We start from the raw sequence: 14852 nt of genomic DNA, 5'->3' as shown, positions 1-14852 counted from the left end.
GTTGTTACCGGAACTCTAGATGAACCGGCCGGTTCTGAGCCGCAATCCTTAGCCGCCCTCAGCCCCCTCCCGACCCTCACTCAGACAAGCTGCAGCACGCTGCGAGCCAGTTCCCCTGACAGAACACTTTGGCCCGATCTTGAGTGCCTCTTTCTCTGTGATCCCCTCTGGCCCAATCTCAGAATGGTTTGGGGAACTTCCTCATGGGAAATCCCCTGCTACAGCCCTGGATTCCATGGGAAACACAACACAAGACGGGCTCCAGGTGCAGTTCCCAATCCCACATCTTGTCGGAGTGTCCCCTCTCCTGTCGGGTGTGGGCGCATACCCCGGTCCAACGCAGAGGGACATTCTTTACGGGACACACTCAAGCCAGAAGAACCCTTGACGGTCTCCTACCTCCACCAGCCTGTGTTCACGTGCAAGTGTCTTCTCTGCGTCTCCACTCTCGTCTCTGATGTGAGCCACTCTTTTCTGCTACCTCACGTACACAGCTGCTTCCTGACCGGTCTCTGCTTTTGCTTGTAGCAGAAAAATGCCACAACTTCTACCACCTGGAGTGGGCAACTGCTTCTTGGCCTGTCTGTGTTTTTCCATGTGGCAGAAAAGGTCCCTCCCTATTTTTCCCTTCTTATCATTTTCCAAGCAGATAGACAGACTATAATCCCATGTTCAGGGCTGATAGAAAGCAGGCGTTCTGGTGTCTGCATTTGCAGGAGCCTGACTCAGAAATGACTTCTTGCTGAGTGCCCCGGAAGGGGGGGCGCGGTGCTTGGACACAGTAGCAGGGCCAAAGCTTGAGAGTCCCTCAGTCTGGGGAGGGGCAGGGTTCTGTGCCTTCTGAGAACACTGAGAACCCCCCAGCCTCCAGGTAACGGGCCTTAGAGGTGCCCGTATCAGAGGGGTTGGCAGCCTGGGGATCCAAGGACGGGAAAATCACCTGCAGCAGAGGCAGAGACACTGAGCTGACCATGCTGGTCCTGATCATCAGGGCACCTAGTATAACCATGCCAACTAGAGGCCCTTGCCCTAAGTGTAAAATAGGTATTTTCATGTGACCCTGAAAGGGGAAGGGGTCTCAATAATGACCTTAAGGGAAGGAAGGGGCTTAAGACAGAGTGAGGCCGAGCTACTGGGAATAAAATGACTTTTCCTGAGGACCTAAATGTAGACTAAGATTCATACCTGTTGTACACTTAGGTCGACTAGTTGTCCCAGTTTGGCTGGAGGGAGTGTGTCCTAAAGTGTAACAGGTTTTGTGCTAAAATTGAGAAAATTCTAAGCAATCTGGGATGAATTGTCCACCTTACAGAATGGCAACATTTAAAATAAAATCAGATCATGATATGCCCCTTATGCAAATCCAGCTCCTACCAGCCAAGCCCCTTCACCATCTGGATCCCACTTTCCTCCTCTCCTCTTTCTGCCCCTGTGGCCCTCTGCCCTTGCTCCTGCCTGTCCAGCACCCTGCCTGTTTCCCCAGCTCCCTGATGGGCCCCTGTGGTTCCTTCTGCTGGGCCGCTCTCTCTCCTGTCTTCCCTCTGCAGATCTCAGCTCAGAGCCGCTCTCTCCCCATGCTCCCGAAAGCAGCTTCTGCACCGGGTTCCAGCCTCGCTGTGTCTACTGTCATGCCCATAGTTACTCGAGGTACTCACTGCGCAGAAAGCAGCCTGCTGTGGACCACCTGTCTGCCTCCTCCTGGGATTGTTCCAGGGACAGAACCCCGGTTGGCTCTGGCTTGGAGCCACACACAGGGCTGGTAATCACTGCACGCTTGTTACCTGGGTGACTTCAGGAAAGGGCATTAATTTTCTCTCCTTTCTCTTTCTTTTTATATGACTCAAGAACACCAATGAATGAGCAGGCAGGGTGTTTGTTTGTTGCTTGTTTGAGACTAACATATGATGTTGCCTCAGATGAAAAGCCATCATCCAGCCTGCTCAGCGCTGGAGTTGGTAAAACTGAGTATTGTTTCCTTCTTGGTGAACCTTATAGCCAATCTTCCTCTATCTCAATCCCCTTTTAAGATTCTCTTTCTAATCTCTATAATATATACAAAAAGCCCATCACAGATAACAAAAAAAGAACAATAGGGTTGATAGTACAAAGAAAGAGGGTTGCATCTATAATTTTAAAAGGAAATAAAAAGAAGTCCAAATGTTTCAAAATTATAATAAATTTAATTTGTCTCAGTTTTCTTATTAAAAGACTTAGATCATCAGCACAGATTTAAAAAATCAGCTACTGCAAATATGTACAAAAAGTAAAAACAAAGGAGATAAAGAGATGGGTGGAAAGGGGAGGGAGGGAAAAGAGAGAGGGTGGAAAAAGGAATTAGGACGTGGTATGTACACGTCTCTAGTTCCCCCAAGGGTGTAAACCTCAGTACCACCCACAGGTACTAATCAGCTAACACAAAATTATAATGAAAGACATGGATCGAGAGGGGAAAAGAGTCAGCTATCCGCTATTTGGCTGGGATACACCTAGAATACATGGGCATAAACATTGAAAATAGGGGCTGGGGATGGGGCTCAGTGACACGGAACCCACCTTGCAAGTGCAAGACTCTGAGTTCGATCCCCAGTACTGAAGGAAAAAAAAAAATGAAAATAAAAGAATGGGAAAATATAGATAATAAAAGAGTAACCAAGGAAAACTGGTGTCACATGGAATGGTTTCATTAATTCTATTGGTGCACTTTAGACAGCCATAGTGATAACCTGCATCATAGGGACTTTGTAGCTGTGCATGATGGGTCTTGGTTCTTTTACCCTATTCTCCCCCCCTCCCTTCAACCCCTCTTCCCTTCCTTCTTTACAAAAGCTTTGTTTCTAGTTTTTCTAATTCTCTTTTTTCTTTTCCATTTTTTCCTTTCCCCCTCCCCCTCCCTTGTTCCCCTACCCATTCGACATTTTCTTACTACTTCCCAATATCTATATGCATTTTGGTCCTTATTTACCCTTTCAGTTTCTCTCTCCAGAGAAACAATCCAGTATTTACATGTGTGTTCAATTTTTTTCACTTAAGAGTATGGTCTCAAGGTGCATCCATCTAGCTAGAAATGTCTCAAGCTCATCCTTTTTCATGGCAGAGTAGTAGTCCATTGTATAAAAAAATCACATCTTTATCCATTTGTAGGTTGATGAGCATTTGGGCTGTTTCCAAGATTTAGCTACTACAAAGTGTGCTGCTATAAATATGGATGTGCATGTATCACTGTGGTAGGGTGCTTTTAATTCTTTCAGGAAAATACCCTGAAGGGGAACAGCAGGGTCAAATGGGACCTCTAGTTTTAGTTTTTTGAGGAATCTCCATACTGATATCCACAGTGGTTGCACCAGTCTACACTCCCACCCACAATGGAAAAGTGCTCCTTTTTCCCTACAGCTCTGCCAGCATTTGTTATTGGTTGATTTCTTGATGGTAGCCATTCTTTTTGGAGTGAGATAAAATCTCAGTGTTGTTTAAATTTGCATCTCTCTTTTTTTTGTTTTGTTTTTTTTGTTACTGGGGATTGAACTCAGGATCTTGTGGGTTCAGTTTCCAGGCAGGCGGCAGAGCCACTGAGCTAAATCCCCGACCCTAAATTTGCATCTCTTGAATGACCAGTGATGTGTTTTGTTTTCTTTGTTTGGTTTTTGTTTTTGCTTTTGTTTTGGGTACTGTTTGGTTGTTTTGAGACAGGGTCTCCCTATGTAGTTCAGGCTGTCCTTGGACTCACTATGTTCCCAGGCTGCCCTCGAACTCAGGGCAATCCTCCTGCCCCAGCGTCCTGAGTGCTGGGATTACAGGCATGCGCCACCACACCGGACTTGACCAGTGATGCTGAACTATTTTTCATATATTTATTTGACATTTGTACTTCATCTGAAAAGTGTCTATTAATTTCAGATGCCCATTTTTGGATTGGGCCTTTCAATTTGGGGAGTTTGATTTCATTAAAGAGTTTGAGGAGTAGTGGTGATCGATATTCTCTACATTTCTTATAGAATTTAGCAGTGAATTCATCAGGACCTGGACTTCTCTTTGTTGGTGGGTTTTTAATTACATCTTCAATTTAAGACTGATACTGGGTTGTTTAGAATTTTTGTATCTTCTTGATTCAGCTTTGGTAACTCATATGTATCTAGGAATCTGCCCGGTTTTTTCTGTGTTGTCCGTCTTTATTGGAACACAGGTTCTTGAGGTTGGTATTGATGATCCTCTGGGTTTCTGCAGGATCTGTTGTGATTTCACCCTTTTCATTCCTAATTGCATGGATTTGAGTATTTTCTTTCCTTTTTTTGATAAGATTGGCCAAGGGTTTATTAATTTTATTTAATCTTTGAAAAAACCCAACTCTTTGATTCATTGATTCTTTGTATTGTTTTCTTAGCTTCAGTTGCCTTAATTTCTGCCCTAATATTTATAATTGCCTCCCTCATATGAGATTTGGGCTTGACTTGCTTTTCTTTTTCTTTTTTTATTTGATCTCACTCTGTTTTTCTGATGTGGGAATTTACCACTATAAACTTCCCTTGTAGGACTGCTTTCATTGTGTCCCATAAGTTCCAGTATGTTGTATTGGTATTATTGTTTAACTTTGTAGAACCTATCTGATTTCTTCTTTAATTTCATCTGTGACCTATTGGTTGTTCAGAAGGGTATTATTTAATTTCCATGTGTTTATGAAGCTTTTGTGGTTTCTTTTGCCATTTATTTCCAATTTCATTGCACTACGGTTTGATAATATGCATGGGATAATTTCAATTCCCTTGCATTTACTTAAGCATGTTCTATGAACTAGCATGCAGTCTATTTTGGAGAACGTCCCATGTGCAGTTGAGAAGAATGTGTATTCTGATGTTGTGGAGTGGATGGAACACTTTGTAGACATCTATTAAGTCCATTTCTTCAAAATTTTGGTTCAGTTCTGATATTTCTTTGATTTTTTTGACTAGTTGATCTGTCTATTTGTAACAGTGGGGTATTGAGGTCCCCCATTACAGTTATATTAGTGCTTATTTGATTTTTCATGTCCATTAACATTTGTTTTCTATAGTTGGGTGCACTAGTATTTGGTGGATATATATTTATGATTGTTATTTCTTCCTCTTGGATTGTTCCCTTAACAAATATGTAGTGACCATCTTTGTCACTCTCAGTCAGTGTTGGCTTGAAATCCACTTTTTTTGCAAATAAAATAGCTACCTCTGCTTTTTTCCGGGGTCTTGTCACATGAAATATTGTTTTCTACCCTTTGACTTTCAGTCTATGAATTTCTTTTTGGGTGAAGTGTGTTTCTTGTATGCAGCATATTGTTGGATCTTGTTTCTTGATCCATTCTGCCAATCAGTTTCTTTTGTTTGGTGAATTGAGATCTTGTCATATAATTTTTCTGTTGTTGGTTCCATTTCTTTCCCCTCTGTTTAATTGTCTGTCTTGCCTAGTGGATTCATTCTATTGGGATTTATGGAATTATAGTCTTTGTTATCTCCTTCTAGAATATCCTTCAGAACATTTTGGTGTGCTGATTTGGTGGTCATGAATTTCTTCAGATGTTCTTTGTCATGGAAATGTCTTATTTCTCCATCAATTTTGAAAGATAGCTTCATGGAGTACGTCAGTCTGGGTTGGAGATTGTTTTCTTTTAGGACTTGACATACTTTACTTCAAACTCTTCTAGAGTTATGGATTTATGTTGAGCAGTCTGCTGTGATTCTGATGGACTTTCCTTTATAGGCGATTTATTTCTTTTCTCTAACAACTTTTAATATTCCATTCTTGTGTTGAATTTCTGGAATCTTAACTATTATATCCCTTGGTGTAGTCTTTTTTTAATCATGGCTAATTGGAGTTCTATATGCCTCAGTCATCTGTACATCAAATTCTTTTTTTTTTCCTTTGGTACTGGGGATCAAATTCGGGACCTTGTGCTTGCGAGGCAGGCACCGGAACCACTGAGCTAAATCCCCAGCCCTGTATATCAAATTCTTTATCCATCCTTGGGAAGTTTACTGTCATTACTTCTGTTAACAGAATTTTTTATGTTGTTTTTGCTATCTACTGCTTTTTCATTGACTCTAATCATTCTCATGTTATTCTTCTTTGCATCATTTAACAGCTGTTGGATTGATTTCTTGTGGTCCTTTGCTATTTTAAGAAATTGTTCTTTTCATGATCACTAACCACAAACCTGTCTTCTAGATCTGATATTCTGTCATCACATTGGTTGATTCTGCTGCATATACTTTCCATACAGTTTTTAATCTCCTGGATATCTGTTTCATGGATTCTATTTCTTTCTTATGTTGGGTATTCATGATTTGCATCATTTCCCTAAGCTCCTCTATTTTTTTATATCTGAATCTACTCTAGATTCACTAACCATGACCTTCATTATGGTCATCAACTCTTTAGTTATCTGAGAAATTCTAATTTGATTTTCTCTAGAGCCTCATTCATCTGCCTTGTTATTTCTGCTGCTACATTTCAGAGAGTTCAGGTGTGTGGCTTTTGAATTGATCCATCTCACTGCCCCCCGGATTTGCCTTGGGCAAGCTGGAAATCTGGGGTTGCATCTTGCTTCCATGTCTTCTCATTTTCTATTTTTTTCTTTTTTCTTTTTTAGTTTAGTTTCTGTGTTGACACTTGCAAATTGCTTGTGGTAGGTAGTTTTATTGCTAGTATCAAGAACTCCTTAGGAAATAACTACTTTTCAGAGATGTCTTCTAGGTGTAGCTGGATTTTGGCTTTTGAATCTGCTGTAAGATCCCTACCTCTTCCGTTTTTGGGGATGACAAATTGCTGCAAATTTGACCTAGCCCCTGATTCTTTGGCACTGGCCTGTATATTGTTTAGGACCTTTAGACAATCTCAGTCTTGGCATACAAGGAAGAACAACTAATTATAACAACTATGTCACCTTGGCTAAAATAGTATAATCAGCAATAACAAACACAGCCCAGAAAATGACAAACTGTGGTAACTGTTAATTTGCCACCTTTAACCATATTAACAAGATTTGTAGTGATACAACAAAATCTAAAACAAACCAGAAAATTGTACAGTAATTATTCCCTCAATATGGTGATTTTTACCCTCAGGGGAGAAAATTTAAAAGGGATGAGAGGAAAAAAATAGAGAGAGGAGAAGAGAAAGAGATTAGAAGCAAAACTGAAAGACAAAGTTTATGCAAGCTTTGGGAACTGGTGAAGAAGACAGGAGGGAAAGAAAGAAGGAAGAAAGAGAAACAAGGACAGAATAAAACAACAACAACAAACAGAAGCAATGTTCACACTCCTATAAACATAAGAACAATCAAGAAAAAGAAAGAAGCAAAGATTTTGGCCAGGGATGTAGCTCAGGGGTTCTGGCGCCTGCCTCGCAAGCACAAGGTCCCGGGCTCAATCCCCGGCACCAAAAAAAGAAAGAAAAAAGAAAAGAAGGAGAAAAAAATGTCCACTTCCAGGCATGTCTCTGCTGTCACTGGTAGACAAAAGGGCAGACAGAGTCCAATTCTCTGTTGGTTGATCCCAGCAAAGCCTGCTGTAGAATTAAGGCAGGAGTCAAAAAGTCTAGGCATCTACAAGAAAACTAGAAGTGCCCAACTCTAGGGAAGTGAGGTCTAATGAGACAGGCTTTGAAAAGAAGGAGAGAGCTCTCACAGCCCTCCACCTGATACACCCATTTCCAAATCGGCGCAATGCTCTTGTGGTGGTAAATTTTACATGTCGGCATGACCATGCCACAGAATGCCCAAACCTCCGGTCCGACAGCACTTCAGGGTCTGTCTGTAGTGGTGTTTCCAGATGGCGTGAGCGTCAGGATTGTACTGAGTAAGGAGAGTGCCCCTCCGCAGTGTGTGCAGGCGTCATCCAGACTGTCCAGGGCCTGTCTCGTCATCTGTTTTCTACTGCTCTGACAGAATACCACTGACTGAGTGAATTATAAGTAAAGAAAGCTACTTCTCACTGTTCTGGAGGCTGAAGAGCCCAGGATCACGGAGCTGGCCTCTGTGGAGGCCTCACTGCTGCACCGCGACAGGCAGAAAGGTGGTGTGCAACTCACCAACGTTCCTCCTGGGCTCGTGCTCTCCAGAGAGAGCTTTTCTTCGTCCATTTTTATGTTCTGCTGCTCTTGCAAATAAGGGGCCTAGAGGGCAGAGAGTGGAAATCAGTTGCTGGGGGTTGGGAGCCTGGATTTCAGCCAGTGTTTGCTGAATGGAAGTCAGGTAGTTCTTGCACTTCTTTACATCATCTCAGCAAAGGTGGCGCCTGTGGAGCGAGCAAGCTCTCCAACCACTGTTGATCCTAGGACATTACTCGCTCCTTCTGGCTTTCAGTGAGTGACGAGGTGAATTTTTGGCCTTGACCTTAGCAGATTGAACTTGAGGCATGTTTTGTAACACACACTCAGCAAACATCTAGAAGATGGTGATGTGTCTAATGCAACCAGCCTGTGGTTCAGTTTTTCAGGCTAAGTGGAAATCACTCACTCATTCTTTCTTTCATTAGACTTTAGTTGTACAGTGAGTGAAACATGGCCTCAGTCGTGTTGGGGCTGGTGGTAGGGCAGGAAGATGGTTTTGGCAGGTAAATCACTGACTGATACAACGAGGATATCCCCAAACACCGAGGCAAGGACCCATAATTAATTCTGCTGAGGAAGGAGATCTCACAGAGGAGGAGATATTCGGGAACCAAGCTGGGCCTGGAATAGCTCTTAGGTGGAGAGTGAGCAGACTCTTGGCTCGCAGGGGACAGCTGCCTCAGTTGTAAAGTTCCCCTGGTGTTCATTATCCTGGGGCAGACAGGGCAAAGAAGGGGAGGCAAGTGAACGGAACCAGTGTCCAGTATGAGGCAGCAGAGAGGGCTGGGGAAAGAGGGAGAAGGAGGTGCTAGTCAACCCCCAGGTTCCTTTCTAAAACAAGTCAAGGAGATCGAGTGAGGGTCCTGCCACCCTCTGAGAAAGCATGACACTCATGTCTCCAGGAACACACGAGACACATCATGCAGAGTAGGGAGGGGCTGAGCACGGGGCGCTGTTTTTTGTGGTCACTGCCCCCCCAGCAGGTCCATAGCCACAGACAGGGCCCTGGTCCTCAGAGATGTGGCTCCTCAAAGTCACACCTTGAGCCCAAGGCCTATGGCCTCTGACGGAGCCAAAGAGAGGCCGTTTGTTGTTTAAAAGTACTCAGAGAGTAGAAGATCTCAGAGTAGAAGTTCTCTGGAGGGCTCAGAAGATCTGTAAGTCGTGGCTCCTGTCCACTTTATAACAGATGTTAGTCTATTTTCCTGATTGTCAGCCTAAAAAGTGTCTCTTTTTTTGGTACCTGGGATCAAACTCGGGTCCTTGCGCTTGCGCAGCAGGCAGCAAAACCACTGAGCTGAATCCCCAGCCCTAAAAAGTGTTCTTAAACATCCTGTTTCCTTCAGCAGCCTACATGACCTTCTCATTTTGAATGTATTGAAACACATTCTCAACTTGTCAAAGCCCCACAATGATCTATACAACTCAGACTTGCACAGAGAGCAGCTTTTAAATGTTTGCTTGAGAATGATCTGCTCTACTAACAAGCTTCTTATGCACTGAGCAGAAAGAAAAGCAAAACGTCTTTCATCCATCCAAGAGACTTGTCTTCTACATTGGTTTAAATCATTCCTCTAGACGGTGTCTGACCGGAACGCTCAGCCCCTGATGGGGCTACTTAGGCAACTGCATCCAGCATTCTACCCTCCCCTTGCCTTCCAACTCGAAGCTTGGCTCTGTGGCTGTGCCTCCAGGCAGGGGACGACCCGGATCTGCAAGGCAGCTCTAATCTCCCTGATCTCCGTGGCTTCCCCTGGTCTGGACTCTGGGGCCAGGAGGGCTCTGGCCTCTGCGTAGTCAGGTGTTGCTGTTTATTTTCCAGTGCACAGGCGAGGCCTGTGCTGGGCATGTGCCAGAGACCGGTGCCCACCTAGGAGTCAGTGAGCCTCAGCAGCAGGCCCAGGTCTTCAGAAGCTCGGACATCTGGAGTCGGATGCCCAAGCTGCACTTTGGGTCACCTAAATGAGCCCCTTCTGCTGTCTACCTAAAACCCTGGGACCCTAGCCAGGCCTTCCCAGAGCTGATGAGAGGACTGTGGCTCAAAGAAACAAGCTAGGCTCAGCTGTTCCTGCCAGGAAGGCACTGGAAAAGCAAGCACTTCTAAGAAGCTGAAGGTGTGCAGGCTGTGTGCGGCCTGACCGAAGCCTGGAGGGAGCCAGCACATCTACCTCCTCCACCAGGTCTCACAGCAAACACTAGCAAAGCTTGTACTTAGTTCACAGAAAAGCTGGGCCATTGGCACATGAAGGGGACAGGGTGCATGGGGGTGATAGCTGGAAATCTCATCACAGTGCTCCTGCTAACTCTGCTGAGCTTTGTACCCAGGCTCCCAGGTCTGGCTCAGGCCTTTGAAGATCTGAATCTGTCTTCCCAAAACAGGCTCTTCTTGACCAGAAGCTCAGTCCCCTCCCAGTGACAGCACCCGCTCAGCCGTGGTGACCTCCGTCAGAGGGTCATCTCCATTTAGCTTACGCGCCCTTGACATTTCTGAGCAACTGCCGGGCCAGCCCCGGGCCAGATCCACAGATGACAGAAGAAAGGAGGACTTCTGTCTTGCTCCCTCCAGGGGCTCGGCCTCAGGAGAGGCAGACATGCAGCTAACTATAATTACAGTCATTATTTTGGGGCATGCCTCCTGTGTGCCAACTATTTTACACAGATTATCTCTGTGCCCTTCAACAACCCGGAGGGTGGAGCAAGCGCATCTCTAGGTTACTGACAGGGAAACTTGAGCTCAGAGCGGTCACAGGGACAGCCAGTAGGGCCTGGCCTGGATCCCAGTACAAGGCTGCCCCACTGCACAGCCTGGCTGCCCGCTGCCCTGTGCTGCCTCTCAGCCCAGTGCTACTGTGAGTTCTCTGCACTCCCGTGGAGACCCGAGGCGAAGGCAGTCAGGTCCTGCTGGCTCAGGTGGTCCAGCTGAGCTCTGCTCTGCGCAGAAAACCAGTGGTGCGTGGTTCCCACGAGGGCCTCCCTCGGGGACTCTGGGCAGGGTCCCTGGAGGGGCAGGCAGTCTGCGCTGGCACAGCTGGGCGCCCAGGGCTGCGCCTGGCTGAGGCACATTCCCAGAGGGCAGAGCAAGCCACTCTGACACGAACGTCCATGGGAACCAGAAGTCTCATCATGTATGGGTCAGAAATGACAGAAGAATCTGGCAAAGGCCTCTGCTGAAAAGCTGCAATCACAGGATTATTACAGGATGGTTTAAGGGGATACATACAGGATTATCAGATCTACAAATAAAAATAAGGGCCGCCAAGTCAATTTGGTATTTCATATAAACAGTGAATAGTTTTTAGTGTACTTATAGGTATACTTGAAGCTGTAATATTTGGAATATGCTTATAATAAAAAAAGTTATTCCTCATTTTTCTGAAACGCAAATTTAAGTGCGCATCCTGCATCCCCCCCCCCCCCCCGCCCGGTAACACCAGATGAAGGAAGGACATCCAAGGACTGGCTGGGGCAGGAGGCTGGCCCTGAGAGGCCATTCGGGGAACTGCCTGCCCATGGGGATCCGGGGCTGGGCTCCACGTGGGTAACAGAATGCAGCCACACCTGAGCTCAGCATGGCAGGGACAGAGGAGGCAGGGGAAGGGTAGGTACCCCGTTCTGTTCTCCATCCCCGGGTCTCCCTCCACTTCTCCCTTTGATGCAGCCCTCAGAGGGTCCTTGTGCAGAGAGACAAAGAGAAAATACTCCACACAGCTGGCACACAGGTTTCTGTCAGCTGTGTCCTCAGCAGTTTGGAGTAGTCACGTTACTGCCTCCTCCGTACAGTGGCTCACATCACTGGCAGTAGCAAGTTCCATCTTTTCAGCATTTCGGGGATCTTAGCTTTCCCTTTCTAGTCCCCTGGAGTGCATTTGGAGTTTCTAGGTCATTCTGAAGGTTGTCTGTCCAGCCGACCATGCTCCCTGGCCTTGAGGGCCCAGTGCCCTCTCAGCCACCGAGGGCTGCTGGGGCTGGGCTGGACCTGGAGCTGTGGTTCTCTTCCTTCAGCACTGATCGCCCTGTTTTTAGCTGGTTCCTGGCCGAGTCCTTTCCCAACCAGAAAACAAAGTCCTTTTCCTTAGCTTCCCATCAGCAGAGTGCTGAGAATGTGAATGCAATAATTTTGTTTTTAAATTACATCCTTTGATTATAGTTCAACGATTTAATCATAGTTATTAAATAACTAAAGATCTGCCTAGCCCGATACATGTGGCATAATAGGGAAAAACCCACACAGGCTTCAGGATCAGATAGCCTGGGTTTATTTATACATTTTTAAAAGAAATCTTTGTTGAATTTGCCCTAGTGAAATTCTTACTGTGTGTCCCACACAGCTCGGGGGCCCATGGTTCTGTCCTGGTGGGACAAGGGCCTCTCCAGAGGACCTGAGACTACTTCTACTTCCCTTACCCCACAACAGGATCCAAGCAACACCGACTCCTCTGTGAAGATTAATTTTAAATCGAGGCCAGGGCCACTGAACATCTCTTTCTCCAGCTCCGCTGCGCTCCACACCGGGCACCTGTTTGCCAAGTGATGTGTTTTGTGCTCGCGTGACTTTGGAGGAGAGGAGACAGGACAGGGGTTACTTCTCAAGCTCTCAGAAGGATCCACGATGCCCTAACAATCAAGACCTGCCGGTCTAGGGTGTGGTTTCTCAACTCAAGGTTCTAACCTGAAAAGCGCTTTTTTCTTCTTCTTCAGTACCGGAGATTGAACCCAGGGCCTCCATAGCCCTTTTTAAAAATGCTTTATTTTGAGACAGGGTCTCACTAAGTTACCCAGGCAGGACTTGAGCTTGCAATCTGCCTGCCTCAGTCCCCCTCAGTACTGAGATTATAGGTATGTGTAACTGCTTCCAGCTGTGACCAGCATTTTAGGGCAGAGATGCTAGCTCCAGCGTAGGTGATGCAGGCCTTGTGTGCTGGTGGAGGATCCCAGGAACCTGTGCCCTTTAAAAAGCCTGCTGAGGGGCCAGGGATTTAGCTCAGTGTTTCTGCCTCAAAAGCACAAGGTCCCCAGTTCGATCCCCGGTACCAAAAAAAAAAGCCTGCTGTAGTTGGATCTGGAATGTTCCCTAGGGCTGGGTCCTGGCTCTGGTGCTCTTGGTGTTATAGACAGCTCAATGAGGTAGAATTATGCTAGCCAGGAAGACAGGGCTGGGCCTTCAAGGGAGGCAGAGTAGAGGATGGGACCACAAGGAAACTGGCTGGAGCTGCATCTGAAGAAGAGTAGTCACAGTGGCCAGACGGACACACTTCCCAAAGGGAGCCTGGGACTGTGGTGCCACCCTTTTGAGATTTCCCACCTAAATAGACCATCTTCTCCTTGGAGCGGGTCATCTTCTTCCATGGCTGAGACTAAGACTAGAGACAAGACTCAGACTACAGAGTACCCACCGGATCTGAAATGAAAATGATTCTCAGGTGAAGAAGCAGAAACAGCAAATAAACATGAAAAAATGTTCAACATCACTGGGCATTTGAGAGATGCAGATGAAAACAATGCTGAGATTCCACCTCATCCAGAAAGAATGGCTGCTATCAAGAAATCAACCAATAACAAATGCTGGCAGGGGTGTGGGGAAAGAGGAACCCTGCTCCACTGCTGGTGGGAGTGTAGACTGGTGCAACCACTGTGGAAATCAGTATGGAGATACCTCAAAGAGCTAGGACCGGAAGTCCCATTTGACCCAGCTATTCCCCTGCTCGTTATCTTCCCAAAAGAATGAAAAGAATCACACCACAGCGATATATGTGCACCCATGTTTGTAGTGGCACAGTTTGTAATCGCTAAAGCTTGCAAACAGCCCAAGTGCCCATCAACTGATGAATGGATAAAGAAGATGTGGGTTTTTTTACACAATGAAGTACTATTCTACCATAAAGAAGGATAAGCTAGAGACATTTTTAGCTAAATGGATGTACCTTGATACCATACTCTTAAATAAAAAAAATCAGACAAACACATTTAAATACCACATTGTTTCTCTGGTGTGAGAAACTGAACATAGAAATAAGGACTAAAATGCATCATAGATATTGCGAAATGGGAAGAAAAGGTTCAAATGAAAAGGAGAATAATGAGAGGGATAGAAAGAAGGAACAAGAAGGAAAAGAGAAAATAGAAGTAAAAAATGGAAACAAAGCTTTTATATGTAAAGAGGGGAAGAGAGGTTGAAGCAGGGGAATGGGAAAAAAAGAAGCAAGATATATTAAGTACAGGTCCAAATTCCCTAGGAATGTTATCATCAAGCATATCTAAAATGTACCAATAAATGTTTTGCTTTAAAAAATAGATTATTGGTGGGCGTGCTGGTGCATACCTGTAATCCCAGCACTTAGAAGGCTGAGGCAGGATTGCCATGAGTTCAAGGCCAGCCTGAACCACATAGCAAGACCCTGTCTCAAAAAAAACCCAAAAATAAAAATAAAAAAGACTAGATCATCAACCAAGGCTACTGATATTGTCACACGCCCTTCCTACTACTGGATCAGTATTGGCTAGGTGGCTATGCTTGAAACTGTATTGGTTGATGATAGTTTGGCCCAAGTTGTCCCCACCTCTTGTGACTTTGCTCTGTAAGACTTTCTCAGAAAAGTGGGCTCATTGGCAACACACTAGGAAACCCCCATCTCTCAGCAGTTTTCCCAGTCCCTATTCCTAGTCCCCAATAAATTTTGCTGCACTTAAACTCAGATGTTGTTTGGAATTCATTCTTGGACTTCAGGGAGCAGGAGCTGGGCGTATCTAACTATGGTGGGAGTTACATTATTTTCCCTCTG

The sequence above is a fragment of the Heterocephalus glaber genome, unplaced genomic scaffold, assembly GCF_053883595.1.
Source record: "Heterocephalus glaber isolate CG9 unplaced genomic scaffold, H.glaber_assembly_v1.0 deba00001457, whole genome shotgun sequence".
NCBI classification, from domain to species: domain Eukaryota; kingdom Metazoa; phylum Chordata; class Mammalia; order Rodentia; family Bathyergidae; genus Heterocephalus; species Heterocephalus glaber.
Note: the sequence above shows the minus strand (reverse complement) of the source record.